The sequence below is a fragment of the Lathamus discolor genome, chromosome 11, assembly GCF_037157495.1.
Source record: "Lathamus discolor isolate bLatDis1 chromosome 11, bLatDis1.hap1, whole genome shotgun sequence".
In the NCBI taxonomy this organism is placed as follows: Eukaryota; Metazoa; Chordata; class Aves; order Psittaciformes; family Psittacidae; genus Lathamus; species Lathamus discolor.
The window spans coordinates 2,997,646-3,012,504 of record NC_088894.1 but is presented as its reverse complement, the minus strand read 5'-3'; positions in this window follow the sequence as shown (position 1 = coordinate 3,012,504).

Below are 14,859 nucleotides of genomic sequence, written 5' to 3'. Positions count from 1 at the left end.
AAAGCTTGTGGGATTCCGGGCATTTGTGATGTTGCTGTGGTACTGGTAAGCCATGGGTCTAAGTAAGCAGCAACAACAGGTTATGTTAGGTGTGCAGGTAACTCAGAATGTTTGAAAGTGTGTTTCCCAGTCTTATATGAAGTATTATATTGCTATCAAAGCATAGAAATATAATCAGTATTTCACAGGTACTTGTGTGTATGTGTTTTGTCAGTTGTCACCCTTTCCAAGCTACTGTTCTCTGCAGGAGTGAGCTGGGTTCATGATGCCTGGGAATCCCATGCTATGGAGCCATCCTGCTAATGGGGTCAGGTCCATCCCATGGGGTCCAGGCTTCACTGCAGGTCACAGCGATGCTCCGAGGAGGAGTTTGGATTCAGGTTTGTGCTGAAATCATAGTGTTAGTAAAGCCCCTTGTGAATGCAGGAGCTGCAGGCAGCATTGTCCGACTGATGGGACAGTAGGTGACATTGAGACTCTGTGGACTGGTGTCTCCTACTGACTTGCTCTCTCCTGAGATGGAAGATAATTGTTTTGAAGACAAATGAGGGTTTTGGTTGCTGAGGAAGAAGAATGAAGAGGGCAAGGTAATACCTTCGCTGCCCTCCTTCACCCACAGACCAACTCTGTTAAAGCCACAGAGTTTCTACCAGACCTACTCTATGTAAAGGAGGACAAAGTCCTGTGTCATCTGTGGTTTGTTTGAGGGGTGATTCATGCTGTTAAAGAATTATGAGCAAACAGTCATTGGTATTGAGGAAAAGCCACAGGGAAGTAAAACAAATGAGCACCCTGAAGGGAGTCCAAGCAGGAAGAGCTGAACCTTATTTATTCGTAGACAAAAACCCAGGCAGTCAATGAGCTGTTTTTTTCTAGTGAAGAGTTTGTTTGGAAGCTTCCTGGAGATTTTAAAATGACTGCAAATAGAAGCTTTGATTGTGAGGCACAGATGGTTTTTGCAGTGTTTACTACCCTTTTCCTGCTGCTATGGCCTCTCTTCTATGTCTAGGTGTGCAGAAGAGCCTCTATACTTCCCCGTCCCCATAGCTGTACCACCTCAGCTTCCCTCTACAGCAGCCCAGCTGCTTTCTTGTCAGGGGTGGGAACAGGAGCAAATACTGCTAATTCGTGTTTTATACTTTTAATATCATTCAGGAAAGGAAAAAAGGGGAAAATTCAGGGGGAAAAAAAGGACAAAAAATATTGTCATGTTTTGATTGCATCAAAAGAAAGGCCCCCCTCTTTTTATTTATCAGGGGCGGCCAAGATCCTTTTCCTGATCATCACCTTGGGTCAGGGTATTGTGGGAGGGGAGGGACCGTGGCCCCGGTGCCACTAGATGGCAATGGAGACAGCAGCAAGGCTGATCGGGGTTTGCTTCAGCATCACTACCCCAGCATCTCGGTGCACTGGTTAAAAGCAGGCTCTTGCTGCTTTAGGGAGAGGACAAGAGCAGGGCAGCGCACTGAATGCCAGGTTTGACCAGCAAAACAGCAAATACATTTTCAAAGACCCGAATAACGTCCAAGGTAAACTTTTAGCGTGTAGAAACAGATCCAGGGAAAATAGATGCAATCTGTCATCAGAAAATGATGCAGCAAGTGAGATTCACAGACCAAGCTGTATCATTTTACTAAAGGGGATAAATTCTTATTCAAAGCTTTCCCATCCCAAGCAGCTCTGATCTGTCACCCAAAAAGCAGTTTTTTCTCTATATATTTCCCCTTTTATACCTTCTTTTCTGTGACTGTCATTAGCCTCAGCCTTTCACCTTACTCTGAGCAAGCTGACAGTACCCCCAGCTCCACTTCCCAGAACAGCGCTGTCCCTTCTCTGCAGTGCCATCCAGACTCATCTTAGTGTTCAACCTCTGTTCGGAGGATAACCTGTGCTGATCCCCCTTCACCTTCATGCGCAGTGGTTACTGTGTTGTCACTAAGATGGAGATCGAATGCAAGCATGGGTTTGGGTGGAAGGGAGAGGTATGGGGATGCTATCCCTGCCTGGGTCAGAGGCTGGAGCTCTGCAGCTCCCTCCCCTTCACTGGCAAAGCCTTGGGCAGTGGAACTGCTGGGCTTTTTGGGAAACATGACCTGCAAAGACCCAGTAACTGACTGAAGGGGAGTAAAGGCTGTGAGAGTGAAGCTTCCATGGCCTGGCAGAGGGGTACATGGTAGCACCAGAGCAACCCGAGTGATGTAAGAGGGATTCACAGCTATTTCCCAGCTGCTTCTCCCCATGGCAAAATCTTCCCCTTGTTAGGCAAGGCCAAGCAGCACTATTCTGCCCATGCAGTATTAGACTTTTCAGGTCTGAGTTTCCTCTTGCTGGGATAGAAATTGCATTGACTGAAGTTGACCAAGCAACACAGAGTGAGGAACAGAAGTGAAAAAATAATTAAACTACAGGAGACTGAAATCTTTACATCCCCACGGGAGATCTTTGTTTTGCTTTTATTGTGCAGAAAAACCTACCTGTGGGTCTGAAGGATGCTTGTTTTGGAGCTCGGCAGTAACCCCAGGGTGCTCTGGTCCAGCTGAACTCGGTGAAAAACCTTTTATTAAGCCCAGTGGGCTCTGGGTCAGACTCGTAATTAATCAGTTCTGTCTTGCTTTAAAATCAAACAGCGATAGAGTGGCAAATGAAAGGAAATGTGTGTGCTGTACCAGCCTGGGCAGACTGAACCCAGCAAATGTGGTGGTGGCCACGGGGTGTGGTGGGTGGCTGAGGCTCTGCTATGGGAATGGCGCTGGATTTCTATCAGAGGGGATTCGAGGGAGCAGAATGTGCTGGTGTTTTCTGTGGCTGAAATAACTTCCTCTGGAACAGAACAAATGCCAAAATGTTCTTGTCTTCCATCAAGTTTTCATGTTGACCTGAAGCAGCAATTTTAGAAGATGAAAGCAAGACCATCCTGCTCCTTCTGATGAGGTGCTGTTTCTTCTCCAGCCACGGACCCTCTATTCAATTACATAGAAACACACAGAAGACTAAATTTCACACTGAAATCTTCAGCTGTTACATCTTGCCTGTTTCATTACCAAGTAACACAGTAAAGAGGGACCTGAGAAACCTCCTTGAAGTATGTACAATGGGATGAGGCAACCAAAAACTCATTACAAACCTACCCTTATAGTAACAGGGAAGTAGAGCTACTATAAAATTAGTATTGCAGTAGTTCAGTGACACACTAATGCACTAGTAACTATAGAAACTGTAGCTTTAGACATGAATGTTCAACATACTAATGTGCCCCAGTTCAAACTAATATGAAAAATGAGATCTCTTACTATTCTAGCTGCTTCGAAAGTACAGAATCTGTCCCAAGGGGAGCAATGCTTTGCAAGTTGATGAAATCACAGCTAAAACCTTCCACCTCAGCAGAGGGAAGAATTAAAAATCACAAGCTAGCTGAGCCTTTATGGCATTGCAGATACAGCCTGTTCAATAGTTGTCACCAAAGCAGTATCTATGAAAACCATTTTAGTAGGGATAGTAAACTACCAGTCATCTTTGCATGTCTTCATTTCTAAGGGTGGATTGTCCATGGAGTTGCCTTGGGAGATGTAGATACTGATTTGTTTTACTCAAGGGAAGAAAAAACAATAGGGTCGAGCTCAATGCACCAAAAAAGGATGAATTTGTGCTGTCAGCTCTGATACAGAGCCTGTAAATATCTATTAATACTAATTGGCTTCCTTCATGGAGCAATGAGTTCATAGCAGCTCAAGCACAGGTCATGGCACTTGCTGTGCTGAAGACACAAGCAAACGAGCTGGGTAATTCGTGCTGCTTTGCCATTGCTGGCTGAGAGCAGGCATTGCATGGGAATACAGTGGGTTGTGCTGGGACATTCAGACTCACAGCAAAAAGTTGTTGGGTACTGTTCAGTTTGTGCTTTTTGATATCAAATAGGCTCAACTATGGGTTGTCCGTGCAACTTGCTTTATAAAGACATGCTGCTCCCTGTGCAGGACTATGGTTTTTCCTCAGAAACAGCCCAAGCTGCTAAAGCAACCCAATGTGAGACATTCTGATTGTGGTCAATCAAAGAATCATGGAATGGTTTGGGTCAAAAGGGACCTTAAGGGTTATTTAATTCCAGCTCCCTCCCACAGGCAGGGACACCTTCTACTAGACCAGGCTGCTCAAAGCCCCATCCAGCCTGGTCTTGAACATGTATATTAAACAAATTCCTCTCTTTTTTTACATGATAATCTACAATTCCCAACCAGCAAACTGGGAAGATTATTTGGATTTATACCATTCTTTTACCTGCATTTGGATGTGCTCTAGGGATATTTCCTCATTAAAACATTGCAGCTTTTTTCTTTCCTTTTCTCTCTATGTGAGGGAGCTGGGCACTAAGCAGTGTGTTACCTGCATCTGCATAACTCAGATAACCAGGAAGAAAAGAGATATAGAATTGGGCCAGTTTATCAATGTTTTTCAGGGATCCCACACTTTATAGGTTAGTATTATTCTGGACTCATGTTTCTGGCATCTTCTCTGCTTCTTGTCTTGTTCTGAATCAAATGATGCTCTTCCCTTAGAGATAAGCCTCATCTCATTTTTCCAACCCCTGTTATTATCATTATTGTGAGGATGTCAATAGCCTCGAGTAGGATGGCTCATGGGAATACCCTCTTGGATTTCACATCCCTTGTGAATGCTGGGGAAGCTGGAGAGCATATGGTCCTCCCTTAGAATCACCTAAACATCATGCTCTGGCTCTGTGGGTACTGGGGTTTGGCGGGGGGGGGGTCCCTGCTGCATCCCAAAGCAGCCATATGAGCTGCTAAACCTCTGCCCTCAGCCTCCATAACATAAAAGCTGAGGGGATAACTATAAATCTTCCTCCATCACTCCCTCAATGCTCTTCTACCCATCCCTGGGGTGGACATGAGGGGTTGTAGGTACAGGCATAACCCAGCTGCTTTCCCCCAGGGTGCCTGGGGAAATACCTCCCTCTGAGCACCCCAGAGCCAGATGGGTGCTGCTCAATGTGTGTGTGTGGGGGGGGGGGGGGGGGGGGCACAAGATAGAAGGAAAAAAAGTGGCTGTGCTCATGTTTTGCTAATCTAATTAGGCAAAAGAGCATCATTAATGTGCTACGTGTCTAATTGATTAGCATTCCCACTAAGCACAGGGCTGCTCTCATTAGCAGAGTTTCCTAGCTGCGAATGCCCTTTGCCTGAAGTTACAAATATGTTGTGTATTTAGAAGGTGCATCTTGTTTCTGTCCTGGTAAAATACTTCGCATTTTTAGATGACGGTTAGTGATGAGCAGAAAGGGAGGAGATGAAAGTACAGGATAAGCAGGCACAGAGTCTTGGAATCGGAGGCTTTGTTGGGTTTTGTGCCTCGTTAGCAGGGAAAAGGAGCAAGATGTTATTTTTTCCTATCCTGTAACAATCGTAAAGAGTTTCCACTTTACATGGGGGGGGAAAAAGTATTAATCTTTGGGACTTCAGTGAGCTGAAACCCTGGAACTGCACAATGAATTTTCATAATAATTAATCAAAAGTTAATTAATATTAACCTTGGAGGGGGACTTTTACAAGGACATGTTGTGACAGGTCAAGGGGGAATGGCTTTAACCTGCCAGAGGAGAGACTCAGATGAGTTCTTAGGCAGAAGCTCTTCCCTGTGAGGGTGCTGAGGCGCTGGCACAGGGTGCCCAGAGAAGCTGTGGCTGCCCCATCCCTGGCAGTGCTCAAGGCCAGGTTGGACACAGGGGCTTGGAGCAAGCTGTTCCAGTGGAAGGAGTCCCTGCGCATGGCAGGGGTTGGAATGGATAGCACTGTTGTCATTCCATCCCGTTTGGAATGTGCAATAAGCTTCCTGAGCACTCCTCGCTGCCTGGTCCAGGGCTGTTATCCCAGGAAGCCTTTACCACAGCCCTGTTTCCCCTTACAGAGCCTGACATAGAATCATAGAATAGGTAGAGTTGGAAAGGACCTTAAGATCATCAGGTTCCAACCCCCCTGCCATGGACAGGGACACCTCACACTAAACCATGGCACCCAAAATGCACTGATCAGAGCAATTCCCAGGCTTCAGCCCCTGCTTTTGGTATAGGGATACATTTAGATCATCAAGTTATTCCTTTTGCAAGCGACAGAAAGCAAATTCTGTTTGCATTTTCCCTTTTCCCTGTCCTACCAGAGGGACGAAGGAGGTTATAGGAATATTAAGAGCACCAGACTTTCTTAGTTATATGTAAGTTCCCTAAGTTCATTATGAGATGGGTCTGAACCTGCAGGTGGGCCGTGTGAGAGGCTGTTTGCAATGGCCACTTTGCCACGTTTCCCAGAGGACTTTAACCGTATCTTATTTATCTTTAGCAGAAAATGATTTACAAGTTGCAGCCCATCTGAGCCCAATCAGGGCAAATAAAAGCCCAGAATGGGGCCAGCAATACAAAACTTGCCCTAAGGATGGAGCAGGCAGTGCATTCCCTGGCTGTGTTTGGTCTCGTTCTTGGGAGCAGTGACAAGTCCCATGTGAAGCTGGGTCATGCTGGGACACTGACAATTGAGCCGCACAGCCTTGGGTGTGCTTCAGCCTTTGCTGGCAGCCAGCCCCTCTTTGGGTTGTGAGAAAAGGGTTTATTCATCAGGAATGTACCTTCAAATCAAACCGCAAAGCAGATGAAGGCAACCAATGGAGGCTCGCGCTCACCTCCTACATAATCAATGTTGAATTTTGTTTCTGTTTCTTTGAGAGAGGAGGGGAAAAAAAGTTACTTCCAGGAAGCATTTGCAAGTAATTGTATTTACAGCATTCTTTTTGCGCTCATGGGCTCTCAAGGGAAGCAGTGGGAAAGGCACCAGAACTGGGTACATCGTGATCTGACTCACAGATAAGCTGCTCAATGGATCCACTTCCTCGACTGCTGCTATTTTAGTTCAGCATTTGTTTATTTTTTCCCCTTTCTTTTAGTACGTTTCCTCTCCAACACCCGCCTTCCAGGCTTTGCATACCAGCGGCACAGGGAAACCAAAGGCTCAACAGGTTAAAGAAAGATCCTACTGCAAATGCTGCCCCATGCCAGGAACGCGCTGCATGCTATCGGAGTTTAGTCTTTCCTGTTTTGTGGCCCCTCATTCCCAAAGTGATGGAGCTCTTTGCAGGAAAACTCAGAGCTGGGAAAACAGTTTTCCAGCCTGGATGAGGAGTGTCATTAGTGCATTAGGAGATAGGGACAGACGAGTTTCAAGCAGCAGCTTTGGGAGGTGCTTTGTCATCCCTCCTTTTCCAAACAGCTGCCCTAGGCATCTCTCCCATCCCTATCTCTTCCTGCCACCTCCCCATAGCCACAAGGCTCAGCCTGCAATGGAACGATCCCCAATGCTGTATTAAACTGGACAAATTCCCTCTGGAAAAGCACCTATCCTGTACCCGGAGTCACAGTGCTTTTGAAACACATCTCTTATTTTATGTGCTTCATCCTGAACCAGAACTTCTGTGGATTTGGGGAGGTCCTGTCTCTAGCTATGCCAGCTTTGGTTTTCAGAGAAATAGCATCTTAGCTTATCTCAGCCAGGATCGTGCAAATCCTGTATCTCTTGAGAGCTTTAGTTACCAGCTTTCCTGGAATTCTTATACAAATCCTGTCAGTAGATTAAAACCGGTCTGAGCAGCTTATACCCACTGGGGTGTGGGGCCAGTGCCCCTGGTCGTTGGGTGTAGAGCATCCCCCTTGTAACCCAGGCTGGAGGATGACCCTCCTCAGGCATCTTCCCCTCTCACACCACAAAGGAGGCTACTAGCTCTTGCCTTCCCCTTCCTGAAAGCCCAGAAAGAAATCAGACAGACAGGAGGTTTTCATCATCAGGAATAATTGCCATGACAACGTGATGTTCTGTGTGCTCTATTAAGCCGACCTTTGGGACCACTGGCCCTGTGAGGACTTGGGTGTCCCAAAGGCTTTCTGTCACATCTTCCAGCCCTTCTGGGGATGTCTCGGACAATGTGGGGGATTCAGAGCACCATACATTGTATATTCAGGGACCTGAATCCAGCCTCCAATCTTAGCCTCTTTCTGATACTTTACATTGCAAAAAATCACCTTGCTTTCCCTCTGCCATCAGGTTTTTGTTTGATATCGTATGTTGCAAGAGCCGAGAGCAGGAATATATGAACACACGTCTAGAGGAAGAAAGAAACGTTGTAAATGAATGATCAAGTTATGAATTAAAGATAAAATTTAATCACTAGAAACCAGCTGAGAGCATGCAAATGCTTGAAATGGATGAAGGAGGAAATACTCGCCGAGCATTTCCACATTTGTTTCTATAATATCCTGTTTGTAGATATAAATCTAAACACAATATGTAGTTTTAAAAGAGCAACATTTAACCTCACCATGCCAAGGGTTTTGATTTAGGCTTCTCTTAATGTCCCAGGTGTAATTAGAACTCCTAAACAGCTGTTAGAAGAGGTGAAAATGCATCCTTTTTTACCTGCAGCTAATCGAAGGGTATAATTGAACACAGGCAACTAATGAGACACCAGGGAGAGATCATTCATGTTACCCTTTTGTGTGTGCGCTGCTCTGACAACAGTAATGTTATGGGCTTTCCTTACCTTCCTTTCCTTTGCAGCGTTCTCCATCTCCCTGCCTGAAGCTTTGTCCCTTTGCACACATGAAGGCATGAAGTTCAGGCAATGCACTTGTGGGTAATTGGGGAAGTAAATGCATTCAATGCAGTCTCATCTTAGCAGAGCCACTGACAATAAGAAGAGACAAACTGCATCTTCTTGCTTTCCTACAGGCTAACTAACTAAAACCTGGTTAATGGTATTAAAGGTTACCTTAGAAAAGATCAAAGTGAGAGCAAAGCTAAATTTTGACCTAACGTAACATGAAGACCAGGTAGATTAAGTTAAAGCTCCATATCAGACCCAAGCATTGCCAAACTTAACAGGTTCAGTTTTGAGTTTAAATCAGATAATGCCAAGATTTGTGCATCTGCTCAATTTTAGGAGCCTGAGGTCTGAATTAAAACACAAGGAGGGGTTGATCTTGCATCTCATTGCTCAGTGCCCAGTTGGGCTGGGTTCAAACCCATCTGCCCATATGGGCTCTGCAGCTCTGAGTGCTCAGGTCCATCTTTGAACTCCCTAAATTGCAGCATCTGCACAAATCTCCTGGGAACTGAGAAGTTTTACTTGTCTTTACAAAAGTTAACACGAGGGAGAGAACGTTAACACAAGTCATTCCTCCAGACACATAACAGGTATTTGGAAAACGGGCTTCATTCCACTAGCTTGGTTTTTTTAGCACTATCTCTGCTGGAGAAGATGCCAGATACCAGGAAACACATGGGGAAAAGAGTAGCTGAGAGAGAAATGCTCTTGTCTCATTCTTACTTACTCGTATCCTTAAGTTCCTATTGATTCAGTGTTCATCAGCTGCTTTTCTCCTAATCAACCCCCTTTGGTGGGTAAACCTTCCCATTGTCTTCCTTATGCATGGGCTCTTCAGAGATGCTCTGAATTCTGAGCTGCTCTTAGGTTGTGGTCTACAAAGAATAACATATTTCAGGGATCTTGTAGCTGCAGGAAACAGAAGACATTCCCAAATCCCATGTGTTTTGTCCTCCTGGCTGTGACAACACCTTACCAGTTCTCTGTGGCACTTGTCTCTGCCACTCTACCTGATCCTACAAAGGTTTTTTCATGTCTTTCCCTATGGTGTTATGAGCTGTGTTCTCAGCTGCTAATTTGGCTAATATCATCACTGTAATTAGAAGGGGGGGGAAATGCAGAAAGAAAAGAAGCCCTGGGATGTGCAGGGAAAATGATGAGGCTTGTTTGTGATTTGTCATTGTTTTCTTGATCCGTAGTTGATGTAAATAAGCATACACGTACGTAATGGATAGTCTAGCTTGGTCTAAAGCATTCTTTCCACACACAGAATATAAAAAACATCATCGTTTGATACCGAAGTGGCATAAAGCCACTTGACATTTATCATTGTGAACTTCAAGATTGTTTTCTTGCCACTGCAGATCCCTGAGGATACATTTTGCCTGGTTATCTCCTTTCAACACATTTTGCAGTGGCACATGTTATAAGAGTGGCAAGATTGACAAAAATAAGAATTCAGTTGAATGTAGAAGGCAAATCTACTTCTTGTTTGGCAGGCTCTGGCAACTGATACTTAAACAGCTCCTCATGCATATCAGATACACGCACACCACTTCAGCTGAGAAAATAGCTGCCTTCCCGTCTGGAGGAGCATTACCCGTCTCATCGTGGATCATCAGAGCTAAAGTTGCACAAAAGCTGTGTAAGTGCATCAGTCTGGGGAATTCAGAGCTGCCTTTATGAACCTGTTATGCAGTTTGTATTGAGGTGGTTTAAACATCGTCCCTGCCCAGGGTGTAAGGGGAACAAGGTGTGTGGAGTTCCTGCTGACTTAAGCAGGCAAAGCCAATGGATGTTCTGGCACCATTTCTGGGCAGAGGTTGCTGTCTTCCACCACCAGCCATAGGAGCTGGGATTGATAAAACCCATGGTAGGACTCAAAATATTTCAGATTACCTTGCCCAGCTTTTCATTCTGGTGGAGATTTGCCTTAAGCAGAAAAGGAAAACCCAGTGAGAGGTGGTTAAGAAGAAATAGCTGGTGGAAAGGGCTGGATGCTTCCAAGGTGAGTTTTCAGTTTTGTATTCTCTCTGGGCATTTCAGCAGTCAGCTCATCTCCTGAGCTGGCCATGATGCCAGCACAGGGTGATGGTTTGGGTCTGCTCACCTACAGCTTAGGAATGGCCCCGGGGTGGCAGCTACAAACACTAACTGGTATTTGAATTCATGGACAATGGGCGGCAGCCCTGGCTGACTCCCCTGTCTCTGGTGGGCAGTAATCCCAATGCTTTGCACCAAGTGAATCACAGGAACAGAATGTGCTTCATTAGAAGTCCTCCTCATAACTTATTAATTATTATTTAGACTCAGTACCAGACAGCAAAATTAAATCAGCTAGCATTGTGAAATAGCAGTGAGGGAACTGTCTAATGAGCAGCTACAACTTACAAGAGGCATTATGAAACTGTCCCTGTGGCTTTAACTACTCATTTTGCCATATTCTTTGGCATTTCTGCTCTGCCTGGTTTATTTCTGCAAAGGAGAGGATGTAAGTATCGCTCCTCTCCATCCTCTCCTTGTTGCAGCAGGAAAAGCTCCTTGCTGACCCACTGTGCCTCTGGCCAGGACTTTAGGGGGGCGACCTCGTGGTTGGTGGCACATGGGGAGGAGAAGGGTAGCTCAGATTTTTTGATGGAGGATGTCTGCACTATGTTGTGTTCATCTACAAAGCCAGCTTTGAACATTTTGAAAGAGAGTGACTTTCAAAGCCACCTGCCCAAAACCACAATTACATGGCTTATAATTCAAGAACAACATTCCCAGTCTTTCCTCCTTTTGATGATGCCAGTTCAAACTGGCAGCAGACCCTGACTTCCATGAAGAAAATGTGGCTTTCTTCTCTTCCCATTCTTTTTTCCTGTGTTTCAACCCTGCTAACTTGTTCTCGGGGTTTCATTGACTTCACAATAACATTGCTGTATTAAAATCGTCATTCAGAGCTCTTCACGTGTTTTTCTTTCCTTCACTGCTGCTGCCATGGGTGTACAAGAGAGTCCTTTAAAGAGAAATGGTGATAAGTTACCATCATTGCTGAAAGATGATGAATTTCCCAGTCATGACTTTATGGCTAACTTGTGGGAACAGCAGCAAAGATCACAGGGCTCCTCTCACTTGTATTTGGAAGATGACCTTTGAATTAAAGTTAAAGGCACCAAAAGAGGATTACACCATCTGAAGGGTGAGCGCAGCAGAGAGCACCAAGGAGTCTGCAGGGAAGGAGATGCCCAACCTGCCCAGCAAGGCAAAGCTTGGCAGCCGGACTTTGCTTACTGCAATCCTTACTCGAGTAAAACTAGAACTCATGGGATAAACTCAGTTCTGGATCCCCTGAGGAGCTCATGGGGTTGAAATTGCTTGTGAAAAAGTTGTCCTTTCTAGGGTGTTCAACAAGCCCTAAGAACTGTGCTTGAACTTCTCGTGCTATTAGTGCAAATGGAATTCATCACTGGGAGTGCCAGGACCCATCTGAATCCTCACCAAAAAGGAAAGGAAAATGTCCTAGTAATTGCCTTTACTGGCTTGTGGCTATTCACAGCATTCTCTGAGGCAAAACAGAGTGTCTAAGAGCTTTGTGATCCTTTATCTGAGCCTTCTCTTCAGTTAAAATTGGGGATATCCCTGTCTCATTTGGCTGATCTCCTGGGTAGGCAGCAAAGCCAGATACTTTTTAATACCTGTAGGTAATCTTGCTACCAGAAGTTCCAAACCCCCAAGAACTGTTATTTTATGTTATTTTCTTTTGTCTTTTTAAAACATAGGGACACATTAACTACCCCCAGGACTCAGGAGAAGCTTCTTGCACACAGTCTCAGGTTTGGTTCTCAATATCCACGTCAAACCACATTGCATGTCTGTGATATAAGGAAAAGGAGGGTTGTAAATCCCCCTGAGCCTGAAAGGCTAATGCATTAGCTTATTGCCTCTCCTACCCTCACTAACACCAGAATCTGATGGAATTAGGAGAGATGGCCCAAAAACCAGGAGAGTGGATTTTTTTCCTCCAAAGCCATAAATACCCGTGAACTGCTACTGCACATCTCCATCTTTGCTGAGGATCTTGTGTGAGAACTGATGCTACCATACCCAAGCAGATGTATAGGAGTAGAGCCATATGTTTTACTGGTTTATGGTTCCAGGGGCTGGGGGAGCAGTTACTGCAATCACTGTCCTGTGGACAGCAGCCCTTGCTAGGAAGGATAACTTAGAGGCTGAGGCAAAGTGTGTGTCTTGACAGGAGGTGGTTTCACAGTTGTAAGAAAGAAGTGCTTGAGGTCTCTGTGACTGCCTGGAAGAGGTGCCAGGGTTTTGTCGCTGGCTTGGCCCTTCTTGCTTTCTCCTATCAGCACTTGGAGGGACTCCATACCACAGCTTCGGCTGCTTGGCTTCTTTCAGTGAGCCCTCCCCTGTGTTAGCGCTCATTCACAGACAGCCTTCTGCTCTGCTTGCTGCTAATCAAGTAATACAGCTTCTCTGCCAGCCACCTGGTGCCTTTGTTAAAAGAGGAGTAAACCTCAAACCCTTCTCATTTCAATTCTAAGGGTGAAAACTGACAACTTTTCCCATGTGTAGAGTGATGAATATGTAGGAAATTCAGAGGTCTTATCCGATGCCTGATCCCAGCTTTAGAAAAAGACCCTCGAAGAAAGACACATCTGCTCAGAAAACACCTATCCTGGAACGTGAATATTGTGCAGTTCCTGCCCTCTCTTGTGATTTTACTGTATAAAGTTCTCACTTGACTTCTCACTAATGAATGAAATCATACCTGTTAATGCAAGCTGGCTAAGCATCCTGTGCCAAATGGAGGAAAGACTGTGTGAATATTTCATCCCATCCTGGCCAAGATCAAATGAAGGAATGATGAAAAGTCACAATGTATATAGTGTTTCAAGCAGGAGGTGATGGAAAACAGCATGAGAAGCTCTGCTGGTGGCTGGATTTGGGTTGCAGTACAGCAGCGCTGCAGCTCTGGATACCACATTGCTTCTGTGATGCAACAGTCCTGAGCGAAAGAAGTGGTGGAGAACAGAGCTGAATCACCCCTTCCATCAGGATGCAGAGGCAGTTTATACGTACCATGAGTCTCTGCATGCTCGAGTTTGTATCCCACACATCTTGTATTATTCATGGCTTGGAGCTATAGGTATTTACTCAATGAAAAGACTGTGGATGGATCCAGATTTGCTTCACACCCTACAGAGTGGTGTGGCTCTGCTGACTTCACTGGGGTAAAAGAAATCTCAATGTGGCCGATGTGTTTTGCATGCTGGAATAACAATATATGCATGCTTATGGAGACTGTCAAAGGACACACAGTGATGGAATTGGGAAATTACAAAGGTACTGGAGAAACGTTAGGTGATATCATGTCTATAGGGCCACGAGGCTCTTAAAGTGTTGTCCCAAGCCATGAGACTATTAATTGTGCAGTGTGCGCTCACAGCCCAGAAAGCCAACCGTATCCTGGGCTGCATCAAAAGGAGCGTGACCAGCAGGTCGAAGGAGGTGATCCTGCCCCTCTACTCTGCTCTTGTGAGACCTCACCTGGAGCATTGTGTGCAGTTCTGGTGTCCTCAACATGAAAAGGACATGGAACTGTTGGAACAAGTCCAGAGGAGGCCACAAGGATGATCAGGGGCTGGAGCACCTCCCGTATGAAGACAGGCTGAGAAAGTTGGGGCTGTTGAGCCTGGAGAAGAGAAGGCTGTGTGGGGACCTAATAGCAGCCTTCCAGTACCTGAAGGGGGCCTATAGGGATGCTGGGGAGGGACTCTTCATCAGGGACTGTAGTGACAGGACAAGGGGTAACGGGTTAAAACTTAAACAGGGGAAGTTTAGATTGGATCTAAGGAGGAAGTTCTTTCCTGTAAGGGTGGTGAGGCACTGGGATGGGTTGCCCAGGGAGGTTGTGAGTGCTCCATCCCTGGTAGTGCTCAGGGCCAGGTTGGATGAAGTCTTGGGTGGGATGGTTTAGTGTGAGGTGTCCCTGCCCATGGCAGGGGGGTTGGAACTGGATGATCTTGAGGTCCTTTCCAACCCTGACTATTCTATGATTCTATGATTCATTGGCTTTGAGGGGAAATACTATGCCTGCAGGACATAAGGACATCCTTGAACCACAAGGACTTTCATCAAAGCATGAAGGGGTTCCAACATGACCATAGCCTTCCTTCTTCTCCATTTCAGGAGCTTCTTCAGAGT